Genomic DNA, 23652 nt, shown 5'->3' with positions numbered 1-23652 from the left:
TGTTGAGAATGTTCACCTTGCTAATAACAAAATAAACATTTATAATATGATTATTAATATTGGCACAGCTACACTTGCTCTGGTCTAACAAAGAGTTTACCTTGTTTTTCTTTTTCCGACTGGCTGGAGTAAGTGCTTTGGTGGTCGAAACAGAAAGAACTGGTTGTGAGTTTGGCCCTGGAACCACTTTAGGCTCCAGCAGAGTTTCCAGGGTACACTGGACCATCAACTCTTACACAGTTCATGGAACACTGGACAACCGGATACTCCCACAGAAAGGAATAAATGAGGGAGAATATCGGTCTTACTTTCATCAGGTGGACAGACACGGGACTGTAAATGAATGATAACGTCCCAGTTTCTGTCCAATTTACATTTTGCCCTGTCGCCTGCTTCCCTTGTGTCCATATTTGCATTTCCTGACACCAACATGAAGAGTTTGGCGAAAACAACATGACAAGAATGACAAACGTCCTTTACTCTCAGTGCAGATTACAGCTGTAAATGCTCTTGTTCCGTTGGGTGTCTCCGTGAAGAAGAGAACAAATGAAAATCAATCACTCAGGTTCACTCATTGATGTCAGTACTGCATGGGGAGGCTCAGGCTCTTATTCTATAAGCCTTCACACATCCATGAATATAGATGCTCCCATGTCTAGACACAGAATTACACACCTATATTTGATCGCACACATGCACAGGTGATGCTCCACACTCAGACACAGATACAGCAGCAGTGTATGAGGTAATCAGAGAGGAGCGGCAGGCCGTGGTTTGTGGCTCTCAGACTAATTAAATGCTAATATGGCTTGTGATTGTGGCTGACTCCAGCTAAATAGAGGCCTGATTGCAGGTTAATTCTCTTTCTCCTCCTCTCTGTTTCTGCATCTCTCCATCAGGCTTTCAGAGACACTTTGCAGTTAAAAAATTCTGTTTGCAGGTTAACTCTGTCTTTCCTCCTCAAATTGCCTTTTAATTGCTTCATCTCTTGTTTTCTCTCTGTCTCCCGTCGCTCTCTGTGGCTCTGTTAACACCTGCTGTTATTTTCTGTCTTTGGTGATCAAGTATCCAGCTGGATGTTTAGATTTGAATGCACAAGTGATGCATTACAGAACACATTCGGAGTGATCCGAGCAGTTTTTGCCCAGTGTTTTTAGCATTTTATACACAAATTTGTACCAGGCATAGGCTAAATAAATGATTAACCCCATCTTGAGCTTTTTTTGCACGTATCTAGACAAGTAAGTGGAGCTGGAAAGTGATACATGAAAGCTGATTGGTTACAAGTCATATACTACATGACAACACTAAACACTAAAGAACACCTAACCTCACTTTGGTGAAGAACAACAGCTGATTTGAAGAAATCCTGCACAGAGTTGGGTGTCCACTCTTGTTTTTAGCCATTTGTGTTGCATAAGGCCGTTGACCAACTAAAAAAGTAGCACTAAAGCACTCTAAAGTAAGAGACCGTATAGCGTATTTGCTTAATGACAGTTAAAGCTCTGTATTTTATTTCACATTTGTTTAAGCTGATTGTTGAGCAGGAGGTTGTGCTCCAAAAGTAGTTTTTTTTTAAACAGAGTTTTTAAAAGCAGGTGTACTCTGTAAAGCAAGCAGATTAAATCCCTTTCCATTTCCACCAGTTGTAGCTTGTTTGTCCTCAGTGCTATGAGCGCTACGTGCTCATAGAAGAAGAGTTATGTCCACTAACTGCACCTGTGTCTTCCAGGGAACAAGCTTATTCGCTTTATGGGACAACACTGCACCGTGTCCTGCTGGCTATGTTGCACTCCTGTTGGACCCCTGATACTAGCGCCACACAGTTGTGTGAAGCACCCTCATTGAAAATATAGCTGGTGCACCTGGGTGTTTCCATCCCAGAGTACCCTTCCTATTGCACTCAAAAGCCAGACGTTGATGAATGTTATCAGATTTCTTTATAAGTGGGAAATGGAGTCAAGACACAGGCAGGACTCTGTTCCAGCAGGCGAATTTAGCTCAGAAACATGGTCACTCAAGACATATGTGTCGAAGCATTCTAATGCCTGCACACTTGTCATTATTCTGTAGATTACACAGGAGGCTTGTTAAAAGGCAGGTACAAACAGGGTTTTTAACTCAGAATAAATGCTCAGGTGAACAGTTCTCACAACACTACGGAAGTAATGAAAAGAACATGGAAAAATGCACCTTTGCTTTTTTTGTATTTGACATCACAAGTCAGAGGAAGTCAACTCTCAAAATGTCGCAAGCCGTCGTGATTAAAAGTTCTTTGTGTCTTTCTGTTGCCTGACTTTCTGCTATTTTTACTTGCTTCCTGACTTTTGTTCCACATCTAGTTTAGGTTAGCTAATTATTCCACATTGATCATTAGCCCTCAGGGTTTATACTCCTTGGATTTATTTGTTCCTTGCCAGTTCATCGCCATGCCATCCGGTTTTGTTTCAGCTTCTTCATCGACCCTGTTCTTCCCTCTTCTGCTCTGGCTGTTTTTTTGTGCTGTTTCTGTACCCTGCTCTGCAGCGCCTTATCTTCAGTGTTTATTTTGTGCTTCTTTTAATTAACAACTGTCAGTCGAACGCGCATGTCTTCACGTGGGTTCTCTCGTCAAAAGTGACACAAAAAGATGAATCTGAGCAAGATTTTGCTACTTCTCCCCACTTTTTCAATCCCTTTGTACATTATGACAATTCCAATCAATTTGAATGATCTAACTGTTATACCTGGCAGTTTTAAGAGCCTGCCTCAATTAGGTCTGGCCTTTACTGTAAAATAAATTAAGCTAACATAATGTCGAAAAGCACCTTATATCTTGCATTAGATAGATAGATACTCTATTAATCCCGAGGGAAATTCAAATATAGAAGATAATTGAACTTTTCAGAAAAGAAATCCCGAAGTAAAGACATAATCAAACTTTATCTTGTCAGCAGTTCTAAGCAGGTGTAATTCAAGGATAATATTTTAAATTTTTTGCTGTGTTCACTGTAAATAATAATGAGTAAAGTTAACCATCAATCAATCAACGGTCATGTTTCAGCTGATTCCTCAACTGTAAAAAACACACAAATAAACCCTAAATTCCAACATCCTGGTGTGATCACACACACACACACACACACCCTGTGTGTTAGCTGCACAGATGTCAGAGTTTCAGGTGACAGACGGACTGTCGAGACGCATCACTTGTGTTGCACAGTAAATTTAAAACTTAACAAACTGAATGTTCAGACCAGCATCCAGCACCTCATCTGAGGGAGAAATGATCCTGAAAACTGTAGTAAAATGTAGTAAATTCCTGAGTGTTAAGCATTATTCTTTGTTGTAATATGGCACCCTCCAGACTTTCTCATGTTCCACTTGTGGTTGTGATTTTTCACACTTCGTTAAGTGTCCACTCGTTGCAGTCAGTTGTGTTTTGATATGAATGCAGAGAGAATGATAACACAGTGAATAGTCTTCTTATTCAGCACGGAGATGCATGCTTATTAGAAGCCATGCTATTATTTCTGACTTGCTTCAGTGGATGTTTGGCTTTCCTCTTTGACGCTGAATGTTTCAGCAGCACCGGACCAGCTGTTTAACGATGGTGGAATAGGTGATTTACTGAAGTAGAAGCAGCCACAGTACGATTGAACAGTGTCAGTCACAGATGTCCTCGAGGAGGCTGTGCAGAGTTTAAAGCATTAGTTTAATGCTGGATGACACAACGCCCCTTCACCTTTTCATATACAGCATCTACCAGTGAAACTATGTGCGACTACGTGTTATTGTGCGCTGGTAAGAGTTACAGCTTCATAGCCTGTTTTGATCAGCTGTTTTACACAAAAACAGCCATAAAAGAACCTCATTCACTGATGTCCTCGTGCTCTGAGAGCGCAACTCCAGCAGAAAATCTCCTGTTATGAAGTTATTGTGTGAGCAGCAGCTGTGGAAGAAAGACTGGATCAAATTGTCATCAAATGGCAACTTTTCTGAACATTTTCAGTGTTCATGTGTGAACCGTATTGAGGTGGATAATCCAATATTTCAGGAGACGAGGTAAGAAAGGATGAGGGTTTCTTTCTTTGAGCATAATTCTGCCATTGATTACATTTGTCACTAGTAATATATGAACATAGAAAAGACTTATTGATATGGTCAGACATTTATAGATGCTTGTGGTTGGTGTGGTATGGATACAGAAGCCACATGCTGTGGTGCCTTTGAGGTGGTTGAATGTCTATTTACCTAAACTGGCAAAGGTGTGACTCAGAGCTGGCTGCATGGGCAGTCTACTGCGCAGGGAGCTTTAAATGTTGAAGAACATTTCTGCCAGTGTGATGAAAAATACTCATAGTCAATGTAATGAGAAACTTTTATATATAGACCTAAAAAAAAATTGGATTTTTTTTCAGATTAATGACTCAAAACAATAATAACTTCCACATACTTCCTTTTGTCTGTCCGGCTCTGCTTAGCCTAGCTATGGCAACTTAAGACATAAACCACAGTGGCAGAGATAAGTGTGTAATTATCAATGCACATAATATATAGAGTATAACAGAGAATCCTGCGTGCTTGAAGAAAAGGCAACTGGACTTCTTTTGTCTGTTCTTTAAGGCTATTTGCCCCTAATGTGAAGGACTAGTTCACTTCTAACTGGTTTCCTAAGTGTAAGCTTCTGTTTGGACAGCAACAAATCAAGGATGAGGGACAATGTACACATTGGAGGCAGGAAAGATAGATGGTTCAAAGGAGGTGTGGAAGAAAACGACTATGTTGAAAGGGAGATTAACAAGTAAGCACAGCTGAAGTCACTGCACAGACATTGTTTTTAAGTTGCTTGAATGGTGATTTTGTCAGATGCTGATTTTATTAGAGCAGATTGACAGTCTGGAAACACTTTAAGTGACCAGTAGCTCACTTAAAGTATCTTCATACTTAGGTAGCTTCATCTTGCTCTCCATTTGCCATCTTTCTCGAATGTCTTAGTTTTGTTGTTGTTGTTGGTGGTGAAGACTCAACAGGAAGTGGCTCTATTAGCGATAGCTGAAATGGGGACAGCGCCACCTATCGTACCGGGGTATGACATGCTTTGTGCCAGTGATTCCATTCATTCACCGCCATATATCCAAGGATAATTACCCTCAGATAAGGAGCAGAACCCAACTATAGCTATAATCCAGCTAATCTCATCATGTAGACCCACTGAGTGACACACGAGACTTCAACAACTTTCGTAAGCCTGAAGGCGCCACCTGATGAGAGGTGAACGTCATCAAGAACTAAGAGAGTCTCATCGTCCTTTATTCAAGAACCATGTTAATATGAATAACCTTGCTGTCAGTAGATTACTTCATTTGAATTTTTTGACTTTTTAACCTTAAAAATTCAATTTCAAGCCTTGCTGGCTGAGGTGCACACCTCGGCCACGTAATGTAGCACTAAGAGGTTGTGCCCATTTCACATATTTCTGGGAGATGAGGCAAGGAGGGCAAAAAAAGAGGATGGAAGCATTGGAAAATAAAAATGGCTCAGTAGGTTCCTTTCTCCCACATTGCTTGTTACCTTTGGCCTTTTTTGTCTTGTTTTCCCTTCTCACAATCCCTCCCTCTCCATTTATCTTAACTGCATTTTCTGTCGTTATTCCTGCTGTTGAGTCACACAGAGGCCAAATGCATGCAGGGAAAACAGGGCAAAGATGAAGGAAACACACATAAAACGCAGATTTCCAAGTTGAAATAATCTGTATTACACCATTAAGTTGTGAATGTAAATGAAAGTATTTAAATGAAAACAATGTACTGGAAATATCTGCACCCACAGGACTGCTGTGAACGTGGCTAATGACGCTGATGTCAAAGTTATGAGTTATAATACAGAGGGGAAAAATAGGGGGAGAACAGTCTCTGGTGTGTTTCTGAGCTGGGGAGACGACCCAGAAAAGTCAGGATTAAAAAATGGACTGCCAGAAAAAGAGGTCTATTCTATAGGGAGGAGGAGAAGGCATAGGCAGAGGAAGGAGCTGAAGGCTGCAGATGTTCATTTGTTATACTGAGCACATGTGGCAGCAGGGGGAACGTTATTCAGTCTGTTGTAGCGGCTGTGGTTGTTTCTCACCACAAGGTGCAGAAGCTGCATCAGGCTGTGGTGCACATCAGCAGCAGGAGTACAGATTTACCAAGAGATTATACTTTAGGAAAGGAGCTAAAGAGCAGGGATGACACAAAGATTCACAGTAAAATTGGTGAATCCAGGTTACTTCCCGTTGAACGCTGCTCGTTACTTTGTAAAAGCTTGTCTTGATTTCACATTGGGCTGAACACAAAGCATTTTAAATCTGCTTTATCATTTGCAGCAACTGTACAAATGTGTCACATAACCCATGTAAAAGATGCCTGAATACATTTTTGACCTATTACACAGCCTGACGTATCGGTATTGCAACATCAACCTGCACAACTTTGCAAAGACAATATTCATATCATAAAGACAGTTTTAAATGAAGTTGGACAAGCACAGGTGTATGAATCAGGGCTGCTTCCCACTTAGAGAACATTCTGCTTTTTTGCATGTTATACAACTATGTAAAAGTTTAAGGAGCTTTGCTTCTATGGTGGCAAATTATAAATCCCAATATTTAGTGAACATTTTGTGGGGAAACCAGCAAATTTCCATTGTGAAATGTAACTAATTACTTTATTCAAGTATTTAAAAAAAATCAAAAATTGTTCTAAAACAATTTCATTGTCAGGACTCATTGACACTTTGTTTTGAAATAAGTGTTGTCTCGTCATTTCCGGTTTTATTTTGAAATATTAACTTCCCTCTCGTTTCAGGTATCTTGCCCTTCCTCCCGTGTCAAATGTCTGATTGTCTTCCCTGATTCCCAAGTGTTTCCACCTGTTCCCCGAGGCTCTGTGTGTTTCCCTTGTCTTGTGCCAGTGTGTCGCTACAATCTTATGAGAGTTCGTTATCCTCGCCATTTCCAGCGTTCCATAGTCGCGATTACCTTGTCCTCCTTCAGAGAGATCTTTTGTTTGTAAAGTTTTGAACCATACTCATAGTTTAGATTCGTTTAAAGTTCATGGTCTGTTTTGGTTTCCTCCATTTGGGAGTGATCTTTTGTTTATAATGTGTCATAGCACCTCCTTTAAAGTTTTGATTTGGATTTGTAATTTCATAGAGCCTCCATTAGACGGAGAGTGTTTTGTTTTCTGTAAAGTTTCATAGTGCCTCCGTTTTCGGGAGAGCGTCATTTGTTTGTTCCGCCTCGTTAGACGAGTGCGTAGAGTTTAAAGATAATCTTTTATAGTCTTTCGTTTTCCTCCTGGCGTGGAGTGAGTTTGATTTTCATTAAGTTTTATAGTTACACTAGCCTCAAGCCTAATTATTGAGGATAGTGTATTAGGATTTATTAGCCCCTTGTTTTCTCTGTCAGGAGACCCATAAGAGGTTTGTTGTTATCTGTCTTATACTGAAAGATCCTGCATCTGTGGCCTTGACAGTACATGCGTCTGATTTGAGTATTTCCTGTTTTTGATCCTTCTACTTTAAGATATTTTAAGAACTCGTCGGTGACACTTTTCACCTTCTCTGTGACAATGTTTAAGCCATTAAGTAAAGCTGTGGTAGGCAGAAACTTAAATTGGAAGATGAATAAACCACCCTCTAGTGATTTGTTACCCAAGACGACTACACCAGGAACTCCCAACATAAGAGCCATGAGTGCACGATGAGTGTAAAAAGATTTAAAAGGAAAAGCAAAGTACAGAAAGTTCAGCGAACAAACGTGAAAGTGAGGTTTGAATGATGCTCATGTAACGGGCCCGTCTTTCCTGTCAGGCTTCATTGTGACAGCCTGAGAGCAGGAAGTCAAGTTGACAGGGCCTTCAAGTGGAGACAAAGCCAGACGAGAGAAGCGCTGATGGCTCTTCAAACATACGGTTACATAATGAATGAGAGTGTGATTTGGTTCTAAGTGCGACAGCCAGTTAACAGCCGTGCTTTGTGTGGTAATGACAGGAAATCTCCAGGAAGGCAATTTGAACATGTTGATCCAACGAGCTTTGACAGGCACATCCTATTGTCTCTCATGACAGGTTAAATCCTCTCTTCCTGTTTGAGCAGCTTGTAAATTGCTCTGATATTTATTTTCGGAATGAAATTGAAATATTAGTTACCAAAAAGAGGATAGTTGGATACAATACTTATTTCCCTTTCTCGTCTAATCATCTTCACTCTCTTCTGTCATCTTCACTCTCTTCTGTCCCTTTTCCTTTTTCTTTCACACCTCATCACCCCTAATTTTCCGTCCTCTCCTTCACCTTCTGTTCTCCCATGTACCCATCTTTACTGATTATCTCTCCTTACACTCTTCTCTCGCTTGTTTCTTCTGCGACCCGACTCCTCCACGCTCTCCAGCCCCCTTCCATTAATCTGACAGCTGAGCGTGTCGTCTTCATGTCTGAATGAGCTCCCTGCTCACATTTTTTGATAGTTATCTTGCAAGTTCGGACCTACTTCAAACACAATTCACTTGCAGTCATGTCAGTGGATAGGGACACACACGATGCGCTAACAATCTGCCTTAAGCAGAAATCCTACAGATTGTTATTAACTAGTAATTAGGGGTTTGACGAGATCTCATGCCACGAGATCTCGCGAGATTACACTCGAGATTTGTGAGCTATCCAAACTTCTATTTGTGACCTATGGGGGCAGTAATGCGCCTTTCCTACGTCTAGCCTGCCAGGACCTAATAAAAGAGAAGGAAAAGAAGAAGAGGGGAAGCAGCAAGCAGCCAGAATGACGTTGGAAAATACCGATATTACCATTGAAAATACTTTCAAATCATTTGTTTGGCAGGATTTTAGGTACCCGGCGGAAGTGAAATAGAAATGGCAGTAGAGTGACTGATAAAACACAGACAATATGCAAGCATTGTATGAAAATACTGAAGAATAAAGAAGAAGTTTATTAGAAGCTCATGCTTACATCATGCATGTAAAGAGTTATAATAAAACATTTCAAAATGCATGTGCAGCTCGGTTAAATAAGAGTCGGTTGGTCCAGTCATACATTTTGTCACTGTAGTTTTCTTAAAATCTCATATCGTCACTCCCCTACTAGTAATACATCAGAGCCAAAACATGAAAGGCTGAATAGATAAATAAAGGCTCTCGTCTCCTTTTTAGTCAAAATAGAGACGATGAGCTCAGGTGAAGTGAAAGATGACATTTTCTGTAGGAACCTTTGCCAGAAACTGTGTCCTTTTTAGAGGATTCGGTTTTCCATTTTAGGAGGTACCACATAACTGGAACTCTTTTTAGTTCTACCTTATAGAATGTTAACACAATTTCTTAGATGGGCTTGAGTTTTAGATAAAATATAAACTGTGAAAACACAGAAATTTGACTTGCTCACAGGTGCATAATACGCCCCAACCTAGTTGTAGCTGTTAGCTCGATTCTTTCAATGGACGCTGAAGAAGTCTTGAATTAAACAAAGTATTTATTAGTGGTCACAGGTAAAGTATGGCAGTGCTGGACTCCTTCAGCCCGAGCCCCGATATCCGGAAATGGTTCATATTTATCTTCTTCACATGAAGAACATACACATGACTGAGTATAATTGGCCAGTTATTAGTGACATCAGCGGGCCAACCACCGTCCACGCCATGTTGTTTGGATGTGATAAACAACGTGTGAGTGTTGTTTTAGGCGTGTATCTAATGCAACAGACCAGAAGCTTCACCTGACCCAGTTATTTAGGCCAGTTATGCCATCTTAAAGTCTTGGACCATTAAAGGACATACATTGCGTAGTATGAGCAGAGTGGACAAGTACCAAATAGGAACATAGACTGTTTAGAAACATACAGAATATGAATACATAATGTCTAAGAACAAAGCCAATTATAAGAAGCTCTGCCTCTTATTTCACCAGGGTCAGGGTGGATAATTTAAACAAATAATTAACTAATTTGGCCTCAGTCTAAAATCACTCATTTTCCTTTTTGGTGCCATGATTAGCTTCACGATGAAAAGCTGAAAAGCCAACAGGATTGTCTCATGTCGATGTTGTGTGTAATTAATGATTGGCCGTAATGTGCTGACATCACACCTCTGACACTTACTGACGAACCTCAACAGGTGTCCTAAAGCACAGCAGCTAAATAATTCAACGTAAAAACGCACATCATCAATTTCCTGTGCAATTCTGTGTTCGATTTATTGGTAAATGCACTGATTGGTATTTGGGATCAGATTGAAATGCCTGAATGACACTTCAGTGCTGCAAACAACATTTCTTTTAAGTGGTGAAGCATAAAGCTGCACTGGATGAACTGAGCTGCAAAAGAAACACTTCTCTCCACAAGCAGCATTTTATGGCTGAATGGAGCCTCCGCCGGTGGTTATTTAGCAAGATGTTATCTGTTGCTCACTGAGCTTATGAGTGTTTTGAGAGTCACCAAAAGCATGAAGGCTTTACTTAAAGACACAGTCATTTTGTTATTGTTCTCGATGGAGCCCTCAATTTTCAGCTAAGCTCAAACTTTTCCCGGTTTTATGCCAGCGAGCAGGGAGTGTGTGGTCTCTGTGTGGCTTCAAAAGTAGCTGACAAAATGTTTTACTGTATCACCCTGTTCAAACCAAGCACAATCAATTCCACCACCAGGGTTTTTTTACAAAGGCACCTTGCACCTTGTTCTGTTGAAGCGTGGCAGTAAGTTTGTCTCAGTCGGCGCTGTGTGACCCCTGTGCCCCGTCCAGGGTTCAGCCCGCCTATTGCCCAATGGTAGCAGGGGTAGGCTCCAGCAGAAAAGTGACTCAAAGGATAAGCCAGAATACTTCCTGTACAAAGTGTGAATATCGAACTTACAAGCCATTCGCCCGTGTTCTGCTTCTGGGTTTTAGAGGGACTCTTCCCGTGCAGCACACAGTGAACTATCTGAGTTAAACTTGTAAAGTGGAACAGCTGTTAGTCCATCAGAGTGTATAAAGAACTCAGAAGGAGGTGGGATATGGTGGCTCAATAAAAAGGCTTTGATAAGAAACACTTATATGACTTTTGTTCCAGGCTATAAGAATCTAAATTCCCCACACCTGACATCCTCTCCTGAAGCATAAAGAAAAAAACGACATTATTAAATCCATCTTGGTAGTCTAAAAGGAAGGTGAAGCGTGCATCATCTGTAGAAATAAAGTGTTCGTTTTAAGATAAGAAAAACAAAACAGTTCCTATTTTCACATGATGTGCTGAGGAAATCATACAGTGGTGAGTTGCCAGCAGAAAAAATCCAGAACTTTGTGTGAGTAATATTTTGTGGAGGACGCGTCATTAAAAATGGCCTTTACCGTCTCTGTAAAACCAGTCCACAATGGATTTTTCTCGGCTCTCGTGGAGCCTTTTTCAAATGTCATCAAGTCTTTGTAATACTTAGGTCATCAGAGCAGTCTTTCATTTCCGAAAGTCCTTGCTCAGGCATTTTACTCATTTCAAAAAGTCCTTGCTGAAGCCTTCCATTCCGGACCTGTTATTCCTCTCCACTGCCCTGCGGTCTCAATGCCGACCTTGGCTGGGAAAAAAATACCACAATGGTGCCAGCTCTAATAGAGGATAGAGGCCTCTGTTGTGTGTATGTGTGAGTGAGTGCAAACAGAAGAGCTTTTTATGTGCACGTGTTAGCCCTTTTTCAAATATCTCGCCAAAATTATGTAGAATTTATCTCTCTGGAAGCAGCAGCACATTTGGCTCACCCCTTGAAGTGATTTACTCTCCCTGCAGCAACACAGTAAAACTGTCCAGTCATTGCATCCACGCTGGACAGGGAGGACATAAAGGCCAGACTGGCTTTGACTTATAAATTGATTTTATAGGAATGTGGTCAGAGTTAATGTGTTGGATGCAAATTTGTCTTATCCTGATCTGAAGAGGCTGTTCTTAACAAAAAGCCTTTTTATAGACGTTTTGGTGTCTGGCTTGCCAGCAGAATATGCGTAGGCAAAACATTTTGTGGCAGTTAGAAGATGAACAGTACGTTATTCCTCCTGAACAATGACAGTGTTACTTCTCTACTCCTCCCAAGTGCTGTCAAGCAAGGATTGTTGGGTTTTTATATGTCCTGCTGAGTTATGATTGTGTGTTAGGGTTCGGTTCGTCATAACAACGCTGTCTAATGGAAAGACCATCACGAAATGCAGTCCTTCCAATGGTGTCCTCAGATGCAACTTCATTTTTTCTGATTCACCGAGTTTGAGAGAAGCTCAAACTCAAACTCAGCTCTACTCTAAGCACTCTGCCACTCTCACTCATCTGTGAACGTTATGCAGTGTGTAACGCTGCAACTAACGACTAGTCATCTATTATCGAAACGATTAATCGGATAATAAATCATACAATTAATGGCTCTATTGCGCTACCAGCTTTTAAATTTATCTTGAGGTTGTTTAAGGTATATGTTAACTAACAATAAAGACAAAAACAATTCAAAAATATGTAATTTAATACACTGCTGGTTAGGTTACTCCTGATACAAAAGATAAATGATACTAAAAAATAATAAAAATGTCTGAAAACTTTCCCTAAACAAAAATAAAATAAAAGTGCATTTGCCACAAACAAACAGCCACAGCATTCTGTGGTATTGCAGCGTCTATCCAAGTGAAAAAGAATACAGCCTGGTTGTAATTTTGGACTGTGAAGATGAATGATACAATTTTAATGATGCACTTTAATGTTAAAATCCAAGACAACTCTGCTTATTTATAGCTAGCAGGTCACGCTAATAAGCTAAATATCTCACCATGGTCTCCCAGAGCTCCAACCTGCTTCCTCTTCAAGTTTTGGACAAGAGGACAATAATTCATCCGCAGCCATTTCACTGTGTTTATACAGTCATCACCAGCTATTAGCATCTCTGAGTAGAGATGGGTAAGAAGTATGATGACTCACTCTGTACGAAAAATGATATTCAGCTCTACAGCGTGAAAAAGACGTGTGATGACATAACCGACAATTATCGACAATTAAATACGTCGGCGACTAATTATGTTGTCGATTTTTGTCAACAACGTCGACTAATCGTTGCACCCTTATAACGCAGACATACAAACACAAAACAATAGGTGTTAGTTGGACTCCAACATAAATAGGATTTTTGTTTTGTGCCTTTGTCAGCAGTTCAGGTTGAACATAGAAATAATTTGATTAAAAAGTACGGATTTAAGTGATGGTCTGGAGGTGTATCTTTGCAAAAGGTAACATGGATCCATCCATCCATGCAATTCTGTCTTTTTAATTCTCTGCCTGTTGTGGATGATGTGGTTCTGTTGGCTTCTTCAAGCCTTGACCTTGAGCTCACTCCTGAACGGTTCGCAGCGGAGCGTAAAACGACCGGGATGAAAGTTAAACGTTCCAAATCCGAGGCCATGGTTCTCAATCCTCACTAAGACCAGAAAAGGGAATCGTATCACTCCGGTCCTGAGGTCTGCACTGGCTTCCTGTCCATCAAAGAGCTGATTTTAGAAAACTGCTGTTGGTCTATAAAGCTTTGAATGATCTCAGATCCTCCACTACGTTATGAACCTTCAGGACCTCTCAGGTTTGCTTCCTGTATCCATATTTAGACCTAAACACAGAGAAGCTGCTTTCAGTTTTTCTGGACTGTATATGAGGAACAAACTTCCAGCTAACTGCAGGTCTGCATAAACTCTGCTTATTTTAAATCAAACCTTAAAACTTCCCTGTTTATCACCGCATTTGATTAACCGATTTAATTAAATTGAAGGACTATGATTAAGAAGTGTCACCTCACTGTACCTTTTCTCTCTGTTTTACTTTTGTTTTAATGCCTTTTTGTTCCTTGTAAAGCACTTTGAATCACCTTGTTGTTGAATTATGCTATATAGATAATTAGTTTAGCTTTGCCCCAACCAGAAAAAGTTGGAGTGCTCCCTGTAGGTCAAGCAGAGGAGTTTAAGTATTGTGGTTTAAATCAGACAAATATATAAGCCAATCATGTAGAAAAGGGAAAATAGAGTTCACCTTTAATGCTCCTTTGATTGTATGATAGTGTATGCTTTTTCTCACAGACACATCTACATGTGAACTTGGGGAATGTGGCAATAAATCACAACCTTGCAGTTGATGGATGACTGCTTTGGAGAGTCACTGTCATCCTCGTAAGAGCTCGAATAAAGGCAACTGGACCAAAACAACATAATTTCATGAAAGGTTTCAAAATTCCTCCTTTAGTCCACAGAAAAACCTCAGTCAAGGCTTAAAGATTGTACAATAGCTGTGTTTCTGCTGCTGTTGCAGGATTACTGCACTGACACTCACGATGTAATAGTGTAACAGTTTCCGCTCTGGTGTAGGACAAAGATTATGTGAAAGTTAAGGAGGAGTTTGTGGGCGGTGTTAAACCCCCAAAGTTCAAGCTAAAGATTGTTGGTTCAGATCCTGACCTGCAATCTTTTCCACTTCTGATGTGTTTATATTTAAGCATTTAGCAGACGCTTTTATCCAAAGCGACTTACAAATGAGGATATAACATTACAGCTAACATCAAAGCTAACAATGAGCTATGTAGAAGGAAGCCACGAGTCAGGCTCTGTCAGAGGTGCTGTGTGTCCATCATTACTTGTATTCTTTCCTACGTTGGTGCCACTGGCTAGGGTTAAGAGTTCAAAGTATATGGTTAGGGTTAGAATTAATGCTCATGGTCTAGATGTTAAAAAACACATAGTTTGGGTTAGAAAACTGCCCAACAAAGCTCTGTCATCTCTGTAAAACTGCTGCTATAGTCTATGTGTGGACAAATGTTCCCATCAAACAATTTCTGGTGAGACTTCGGCTGTTTTGGATTTTATCTAATTTAAGAAGAGGTTGAGAGCAAGTCTTTGGAAATTCATTTAACTGTCTTCATGCATTACTTTAAAGCTACCCACCTTCCACCGCTTCTTACGTCAAGAAAAGGACGAATACAATATTGATTATAGAGTCTGTCTCCCAATGAAGATAAATACTTGGTGGCTAATTGGAGAAAATCGGTTGCTTGGATTGCTTTAGCGGCACCCTACTTAATGTTTGGAGGAGCAGAAATATGTGATCTTTTGTGATAACACTTGCTGTAAACTGTAAAATTTCACTTCTTGACAGATTTCTTTTCTTTTCATGAGAGTCCATCCCTCTCTTTCTTTTTTTCTCTGTCAACACAAAACCACAAAAACTCACCAAATCTAAGTTTCTTCCTTTCAGAATCTATACTTTGGTTACGTTGAAATCAAATGAGAGATATGCATATGAAAATGATATGGAGATATTTAAGCACTTGTAAATGACTAAGGCATAAATATCCTGACATCAGTGTCCTCATATTTTCCTTCGTGCCCCAAGCAGGCCTCAGGGATGGAAGAAGAGGGCTGACTGAAGCTCAGCCAGAGTCACAGTTATGACCTACGGCTCACAACCGGAGGCTATAGTTAGATTTGTACCCTCTGTTTAGCTGACCTAATATAAAAACTCTACTTTTCTACATCCACAGTTTGACCACAGACACTTTCTTTTGTTCCCTCTTCTAGGTGAATACTGTAAATCACCTTTGACTCACTTTTGCACCCTCAAGCCCCAAAGCACAAATGACAATATCTGACCACCTTTACTTTTCTGATATTGTTTTAATATTTCCACAATCTAGAGCTTTTTTTTGTGTTCATTTTTAATGTATGACTTTGGCTTAAAGAAAATACTTTGCATGAACGCCATCTTTGTTTTTGCATCAAGCTAATGAAGCTTTTTACCTGCAAATATCACTTAAATTTAATGTCCTGCAACTCTATGCAGGAAAGTGTAGTAACAACTTATTGCTAACGTTGGAAACGTTGAGTGAGGCACTAAAACACTGGTACTGCTCCCAGGTGTTCGAGACAGTTAAACAGCTGACTCAGCAAAATAATTAATTTTGAGAAAAATTAAAAAATGCTTATCTACCAATAAGTTAATTAACTCCGACTACCAGCATGCAATGATCAGCTTTGCCATCATTTGTGCTGCCAAGAGGTTTAAAAAGCAGCTTCTTATTCATCCCCATCCTTAGTCATCACTCGTCATCGTCTGTTACGCCTCCAACGGGAGAGTTTTTTTAATTGTTTTTTTAAATAAATGCAACTCTTTCAGTGCCTCCCAAGATCGTCTTTATCTGACAAGCAGCTCCTGCCAAATTTTCTCTTTCTGTAATGAATAGGCTGGTGGTGACAGAGCAATTCCACTCGCTGCAGCATCTATTTCATTTTATCAAACCATTTACAGGATTCATCCGCAGAGGTAGAGATGTGCATTATTGCCTATCCGTTTTCCAGATGCTGTGGTTCCACACAGCTGTACAAATGAGAAAATGCTCCAGCAGATAATGACACAGTGATTCGAGTGGGAATGCAAACAGCAGGTCTTTCAAAGAGGTTAGACTGTTTACGAGGGTTGTGACGATACACTCAGCTCACGAGACGAGACGATATTTTAAGAAAACTACCATGACAAAATGTACCAATGGCCTTTTATTTAACTGAGCTTCACATGCATTTTGAAATGTTTTATTATAACTCTTTACATGAATGATGTAAGCATGAGCTTTGAATAAACTTCTTCTTCCCCAAACTGATTTTTAACGGGAGAAATATTGCTAAGTTTAATCTCGCGAGATCTCGTGGTACGAGATCTCATCACACCCCTAATGTTTACAGCAACTCATTTTTATATGTCTGCTTATTCTTCCTAAGACAAATTAGGCCAAGCTAAAAAACAGCTGTTTCTTCTTTTCCACCCTAATGTGACCCAGAGGAGTAAATGTACCCCAACTGTCTTCATTAGTCTTTGTGCCAAACTCAGTGTTGAAGCACAGTAAGGTGGATGAGTGAAGGGATATGTTATGAGCTCTTAGTACTGCATGGGAGGCAAACAGAGCCTCAGGTGTTGTGAAGTTGAGAGATTTAAAACTTGATTTGGGTTTATCCCAAAAATAAGCTTCCTCAGAAGGGAGCACAGAGCCTGTGTGATGCTTCATCATATGGAGTGTGGTGCTAACAGTGAGTCACTTTAATCCTGCCACGTCGCTTTGCAGGCGTGGATTTGTTTGTGGTGCTTTGGAAAGGTAAACCACTTTCTCAACATGTGAATTTCAGCCTAATTTTGTCCTCCTGTCAGCCAATCTGTCGCAGTTGGAGGATATTATTTCACCAGCTCTGTGCTTACAACCTCACATGACGTGAGTCATAAATTGATTGAAACAAATGTCTTACTGAGTCTTTTATAATGGACATTTTTGTTTCTTTCACAGAAATTTAAGATGTATGTGCAGAAACTTCAATTAGAGAACTTCAATCCAACGATAGCGCCCATGCGGCAACTCTCCACCGAGCTCTATGAAATTCTTATTCTTACTGAACGGGTTTCCACATCAGTGCAGCCCACATGCAGAGAACCAAAACAGAACAAATATCCAAAGTGTTAACTCCAGACTGGGTTAAAACAGAGCAAAGCAGTCAGCTTATGAGGCAAAAGTAAAGGTGACACACAAAAGTAAATGCACAAAGTTCAGCCCAAAACACAGAGTTCATCGCTGGACTGTTAAAGAAGAGGGAAAAAGACATTCGTAGATCCAGTTATGGGTACAATAAAATGTTTTTCCATGGTGGTTTTTGATGTGCATCTAGAACATTTCAGAAGAAATGTTGCTGATTGTCATTTCTGCTTGTTTTGAATTGGACCTGATACACATTATGTGAAATGGAAATAACATAAGGAGGCCAGCAGTAATAACTATATATAATTAAAGCATATCATTGTTGTTAAGGGGGAAAATGCAACAATAGTCTCACATGATTTAGGAATATCCCAAGATATTCTTAAAGATTAGCTCTTTAATTTGTGTGTCGTGGATGTCCACCACAGTTGTCCTTTTTCTTTTTTCTCCTTGATGTAAGAGCTCTGCGTTCTGGTTAATTCTATTTATTTACAACCATTAGCAGCGCGGCTTATACTGCCAACCTCTGCCAGTCTAATTTATTCACCTCAAACGAGTCAATGGAAATGTGTTTGATTCACATTTCTTTTTTTACAGCTTCACCTCCAACGTGCTTCTCTAGTAAATAGAAGCCTTTAGTGAACTAAAGCTCCCCCAGTCCTTTAGCTTCGGCAGCTTTAGAAACATAAATGCTTATTTAGGCGCCGTGTATTTGCTCTTCAAAACTGGCTTGTACTCAATAAATTCTTGACCCATTTTCCAGAAATTCAAACGTGGGAAACAGGATATCGTAGCGATATCTGGAGCGATACTCTGGGTTTCACATTCTTATTAAATCGCCACCATCGTGTGTGAGCTCAGCTCTACTAACAATATTTATTCAGTGTTTCAGCCTCTGTGAGTTCCTCCACATATGTAGAATTCTGCACTACCTGGTTGATCAATAATCTATTAGACTTTGTTAAAGAGGAGGACACTTTGTAACACTCTTAGACCCACTTCTGCAGGCTGGACCAATGCCTGTTTATCTCAGATACTTTATTTTCATCCTAGTTGTTGCTGTGAAGAAGGCAACATAGGCTTTATTAACCGATGTTACCCCACAGTGCTTGCACATGCCTTTTTCACAGCAGGCAAACACTCACAACAGCAAATAACAACAATAATTGAACGCAGGTGTGGAGTAATTAACTATTCAAACACAGGTGTGGAGGGAAAAAGGGAAATATGCCAAATCCAACGAGAGTGTACAAAGACAGAACATTTAAAAATAAAACATTGAATATAAGTGAAGTTACCTGATGTAAAGATGTCGAGAGCAACAAAGCTAAACTGACAAGAGTCTAGACAAACTGTCACAGTGCGCATTTATGGCTCAGCTAATATTGGCTTCCTGCAGAAGTCTCTCTTTTAGGTAATTTAGGCCACAAGGTGTGACCTACCTTTAACTTTCAGTCTTCCTGGCTGTCAGTCATTGTGTTGGCCAGATACGTTGGCTGAATGAGGAGCAGTTATTTTGGTATCTGTTCTGCTTTCATTAATGTCCCTCTGCTGGGAGACAAACTAATGAGTCCTGGCTCTCTGACTGCTACATCACAACTTTTGTGCGTCACCTCAGACACTTTTTGTGCTACATCACAGTGGGTGCTCCACATCTCACGCTGTGAACTACATTCGCAGCAAATGCACAAGGCTATTTTAGAATGAGTAGGTTTGACTTCAATTGTCTTTTTTCTTTTCTAGAGGCACAGCGAAGAGAGGGGATCTCACTGCTATAGATGCGCTTGATGACATGTAAATACATTTGACATTTAGGATATTAGGCAAATGGTGCTCACCTTTCACAGCGGTAGTAAAATCCCAATTCACATCTGGCAGAAATTATACAGGATTTGCTGAAATGACACCATTAATGAACATTACATAAATTCAATTTCTTTTTAACCTTTACAGGGCTCTGAACGTTGAGACAAACATGGCTTGGACCAGACTTGTGGATTTACTGACAGACAAGTGAAATCAGGGCAACAGAGTAAAGGGAAACTAAAAAAATTACAAAGACTTTCAACATCTGGAGACAAATAAAACAGCTGGTAAGAAGGGTGATGTAGCCTTGCTTTCCAAGCAGATGCTGGTTGGCCAACATCTGTCTCTTATACCTGCAAACATTTGTGTTTTCGGGTGATTAATTCATGTGGTTGGTGTTAAATATGAAAGTGATACATCAATTTAAGCGTTTAATCAGACAGACAGACAGTTTCTATAAAGATATTTATCAAAAAGACCAATGTAATATCAAAGCAATAACTAAAATTTGATCAGAAGCCTTTGCCTGATGTAATTAGGCGTGATAATGATAATATTAAAACAAAAACTCCAATATAGCAATTAGGACACCGAGTGTCAACAATAGTACTTAACAATTAATTTCAGATAAACAGACTTATTTCATGTTGACAAAAGCATCAAAAAGCCCTTTTTTGTCAGTGTGTTTAAGGGACTTATAGGATGAAGAAGTACAATTTCAACGATGCGCTTAAGCAAAACAACATCTTTTTGCATGAGATTGTACAGTTTCCTCTCACTCTTCTTCTATCTTTGTTTGCTGATGATTTAAAGCTAACAAAATCAGCCAGAGGAGGAGGAGCTGGACCATGCATGATGTAATGAATTATACAAACCCTCATATACTTAATGAAGTTTTCCCAACTAAGCAGAGTGAAGTTCTATAAAACATAGCCATGATCAAAACAAAATGACCTCTCATCTGTAGAGTATATGTTAGACTGACTTATCAAACAGTCACTAATGTAACAGAGAACCATTGAGTGAAAGTAGATATTTATGGCCTCAACTGATAGGGAGCCTCTAATTAATTTAAAGCTTTATTATATACACTGTGTAAGTCTTAAATCCATGATTTTAATCCATTATATGTGTGACATAAGCCAGCATGAATGGAGAAAGTACAGCAGGTTCACTGTAGCCTGAACATCATCAGAACAGTTGTGTAACTGTTGATTATTCACATCCTGCTCAGTCAGCCATCTTTAACGGGAATGAGACACTTCTCACCTTTTGAGTCACGATGGCTTTTGAATGGCACCGACTCTCAGAGGAATCCATAAGCGAAAGTCAAGTTATCTTAAATGACTTGTGCGGGGAAGTTTTCTGGCATTTGTGGGACTTAATGAGTAGCAGAGCATGAATGTAGGTACAGTTTAAAACACAGACACAGATAGATAAACACATGGGCAGACAGATGAGCAGAGAAAGCATTATAGGCCTAATATTCAAAGTGTAAGAGACAAACATAATCAGCCTTGAAATGTTGCCAATATTCTGATTAACCAGTTAGATTGCTTTTCGCTTAGCTATCAATAAAGCGTGTTGTCTTAGATGGAGGTAAACTAAGATAAAATCCCATCAGCACCATGAAGTGGTGGTTGATGTGTCTCCATCCTTTCTCCATCTGTAGTAATAGTTAACATAACGCCATTCTGCTTAAATAGCTACACCACTGATGACAAGAGGTGACAAGAGGTTACACTCACATGGCTGTCTCATGCATCTACCCCTTAACCCCAACTGAACTCTACCTTTAAAGTGGCTGATTTATGTTCCAGCAACTGCCACAAGATTTGGGACCCAACAACAAACTCACACATACAGAAGACAGAAACAAGACAATGTAGGAAATTACAAGCCTTTGTGTTTTAAAAGTCTGACAGAGCATCCTCATTGCTATCTTGGGTGCAACTGTGATCTCCATGGTTACAGCTTCTACGTCCATGGCAACCGTGTATGTCACTGCTGATGACACAAGCTGTGCCCCAAAATCACTCATTCACTCTCTATACAACAGACTCTCAGCAGTGGAGCAGTAGATTGGGATTTTTTAGACTCTGGGAGATGTTTAGCCACACAGTCTTGATTTTGATGTCTGAAGATGCAGAATATTGCATTATGGGTCGATTATTAGACAGTCGATTATTAGATTAGTAGACAGAGGCAAACGTGCTTGTAAAGCCAACCTAATATTAGGGATTCATTTTAGAACTTTTTTGTGGTAACACACAAAAGAAACACTTGATTAGATCACAAAGGATTTTTTTAAATTAAGATTTCAAACAATCATTCTGGCCATTGATTTTCTTTGTCCCCCTCCCCACAGATCTGGCAAATTAACTTTGATTTTGCAGACAGAAAGGTTTCTAAACCTCACAGTCATCCCAAATCTGATTGTACTCTCAAAAGCCTGCTTGAACAAAGGTCTCTTTGGTTGTTAAACTCATGAGAGACAGTAGTTAAGAACAAACCCAGTCAATATGTTCATTACAAGATAAGAACTGTCAATATGCATGTCAAATACATTTAAACTTTAGTAGTTGGATGGGAACATATAACCACTGGTTTGTGACCACCAGTCCTTAGGATCAAATAGGATCAAAAAGCTATTTCATGAAATGCTGTAGTACCGTGTTACTCTGTAGAGTTATTTCTATGTTCTGTTGTCATGTCATTAAGGCGCTGACAAGGCAGAAGAAATCAAGTACAAATAAAACCTGCAAGAGCAAAACTAAAGAGGTGCAAAAGGTGGACAGACGGACTGACCTCCTGACTCTCACATTAGGCTACGACGTAGGATAACAAACAATGAGCTGGCAAAGAGCAAAGGGAAACCAGGAGAATATACACTGAGAGATAATTACAAACGAAACCAGGTGTGACAAGGAAGTGGTAAAACTAACAAAAGTGAACAAAAAAATCAGGATTTACCTAAATAAAACAAGAAATGGAAAAAAGAGACATAAAAAACAGAATTAGAGAGGAAACAAAAACACAAAAACCTGTAAATCATGACATTCATAGCATATAACAGTGAATGATTTATGTGACTATTTAACATTTTGCCTGGGTTGCATCAGAATAAGCACTTAGTATACAGAGTGTAGAGAACTGTCACAGCCCTGAGGAACACCAAATCAAATTAGTTCCTTCAAATCAACAAGGTTTCCAAGGTTTTTAGGTTTGCATTCAGGTTGAAGAGGTTGTCCATTACTGCGACAAAAGTGCATGAAGCTTTTGTTCTGCATCATTACTTGGTAGACCTGCAACAGAGAATGTTTGGAATAGTTTTAACTTGTGAAGATGTTGTCGAATGAAGAATTTTGGTAAAGCAGATGGAAAAATATCAGCAAGGTCATAAGGATAAGAAAGGATTTTCACACACTAAAGACACAAAAGCCTTCATTCTGACCCTCATTATAATTACATTTATTATATTAAATACATTAAAGATAAACTTGAATAGTTCTCTTTATAGTTTAGCTTTAGATCCCAATCTACTCATCGCCATGTCATTTCTGGTTCAAACTGTATGCTCATCTTTACTTATGGCATTACAGCTGTTTATGTTTGGAGTTATGAGCAGCTGGCTGAGTTGATCTTAATTATTCTGGCACTCGGGCCAAATGAAACATGACTGCCCTGGTTGCTTTTCTGGTTCAAGTGGTTCAAACTTTTTGCTGAGCATCAGGTCCAGTTGCGTTAGTTTTGAACTATGCTGGCCCCTGGAAATCTGGTCCATGAGTTAATACAAGTCCAGTAGGAGCCAATTAAAGATACTGTTATCCCAAGCCACAGTGTGCTGCTGGATTCCTGGAGATGAGTTATTAATGTTTTACTTTGTAGGTAATGCAAAACTATAATTGCTATTTTAGATTAAATAGCAACAGTTTCTTGCAGCTACAGTGGAGTTTACAGAGTAAAATATTTGAGATGGACTTTGGAATCAAAGCACTTTCTTAATGAGTTACTGCTGTTGTTCAGCAGCCAGTTTCTATTCACACACAACAGCAACAGACTAAAATCAGGTCAAAAAGGGATGCGGCAGCCACCAGGGATTCATTCAGGAGTCTACACTGGAAGTCAGTGTTCATTCGTGCAGGAATCTTGATGTCTTTTCTGTGTGCCACAGCGTTTCTGTACCTTATGTGTCTGTATAAAATCCACAGCAGGATCAGATGCAGGCAGAGGCATGTGGGGCCAAAAAATCTCTGTAAGACAAACTCTGGGCATCAGACTAAATAAAGCTAATGTGTTTTAATTTCACTACTTTTAAAGACTTTCTTCTCCTGCAGA

General features: G+C 39.7%; 2 protein-coding genes across 3 annotated transcripts in view; both read left to right on the top strand.

Annotated features, from left to right (window-relative positions):
* Positions 1 to 23652, top strand: part of LOC140302946 (protein-glutamine gamma-glutamyltransferase E-like) — a 302930-nt gene that overhangs the window by 124390 nt on the left and 154888 nt on the right. The window lies entirely within an intron of this gene.
* The window catches only part of rims4 (regulating synaptic membrane exocytosis 4), a 54426-nt gene that overhangs the window by 7885 nt on the left and 22889 nt on the right, over positions 1 to 23652 (top strand). The gene's annotated exons all lie outside the window — the stretch shown is intronic.

This window comes from Leuresthes tenuis, unplaced genomic scaffold, assembly GCF_036924035.1.
Source record: "Leuresthes tenuis unplaced genomic scaffold, fLeuTen1.0.hap1 SCAF_3, whole genome shotgun sequence".
NCBI lineage: Eukaryota > Metazoa > Chordata > Actinopteri > Atheriniformes > Atherinopsidae > Leuresthes > Leuresthes tenuis.
Note: the sequence above shows the minus strand (reverse complement) of the source record. Positions and strands in the feature narration are given on the sequence as shown.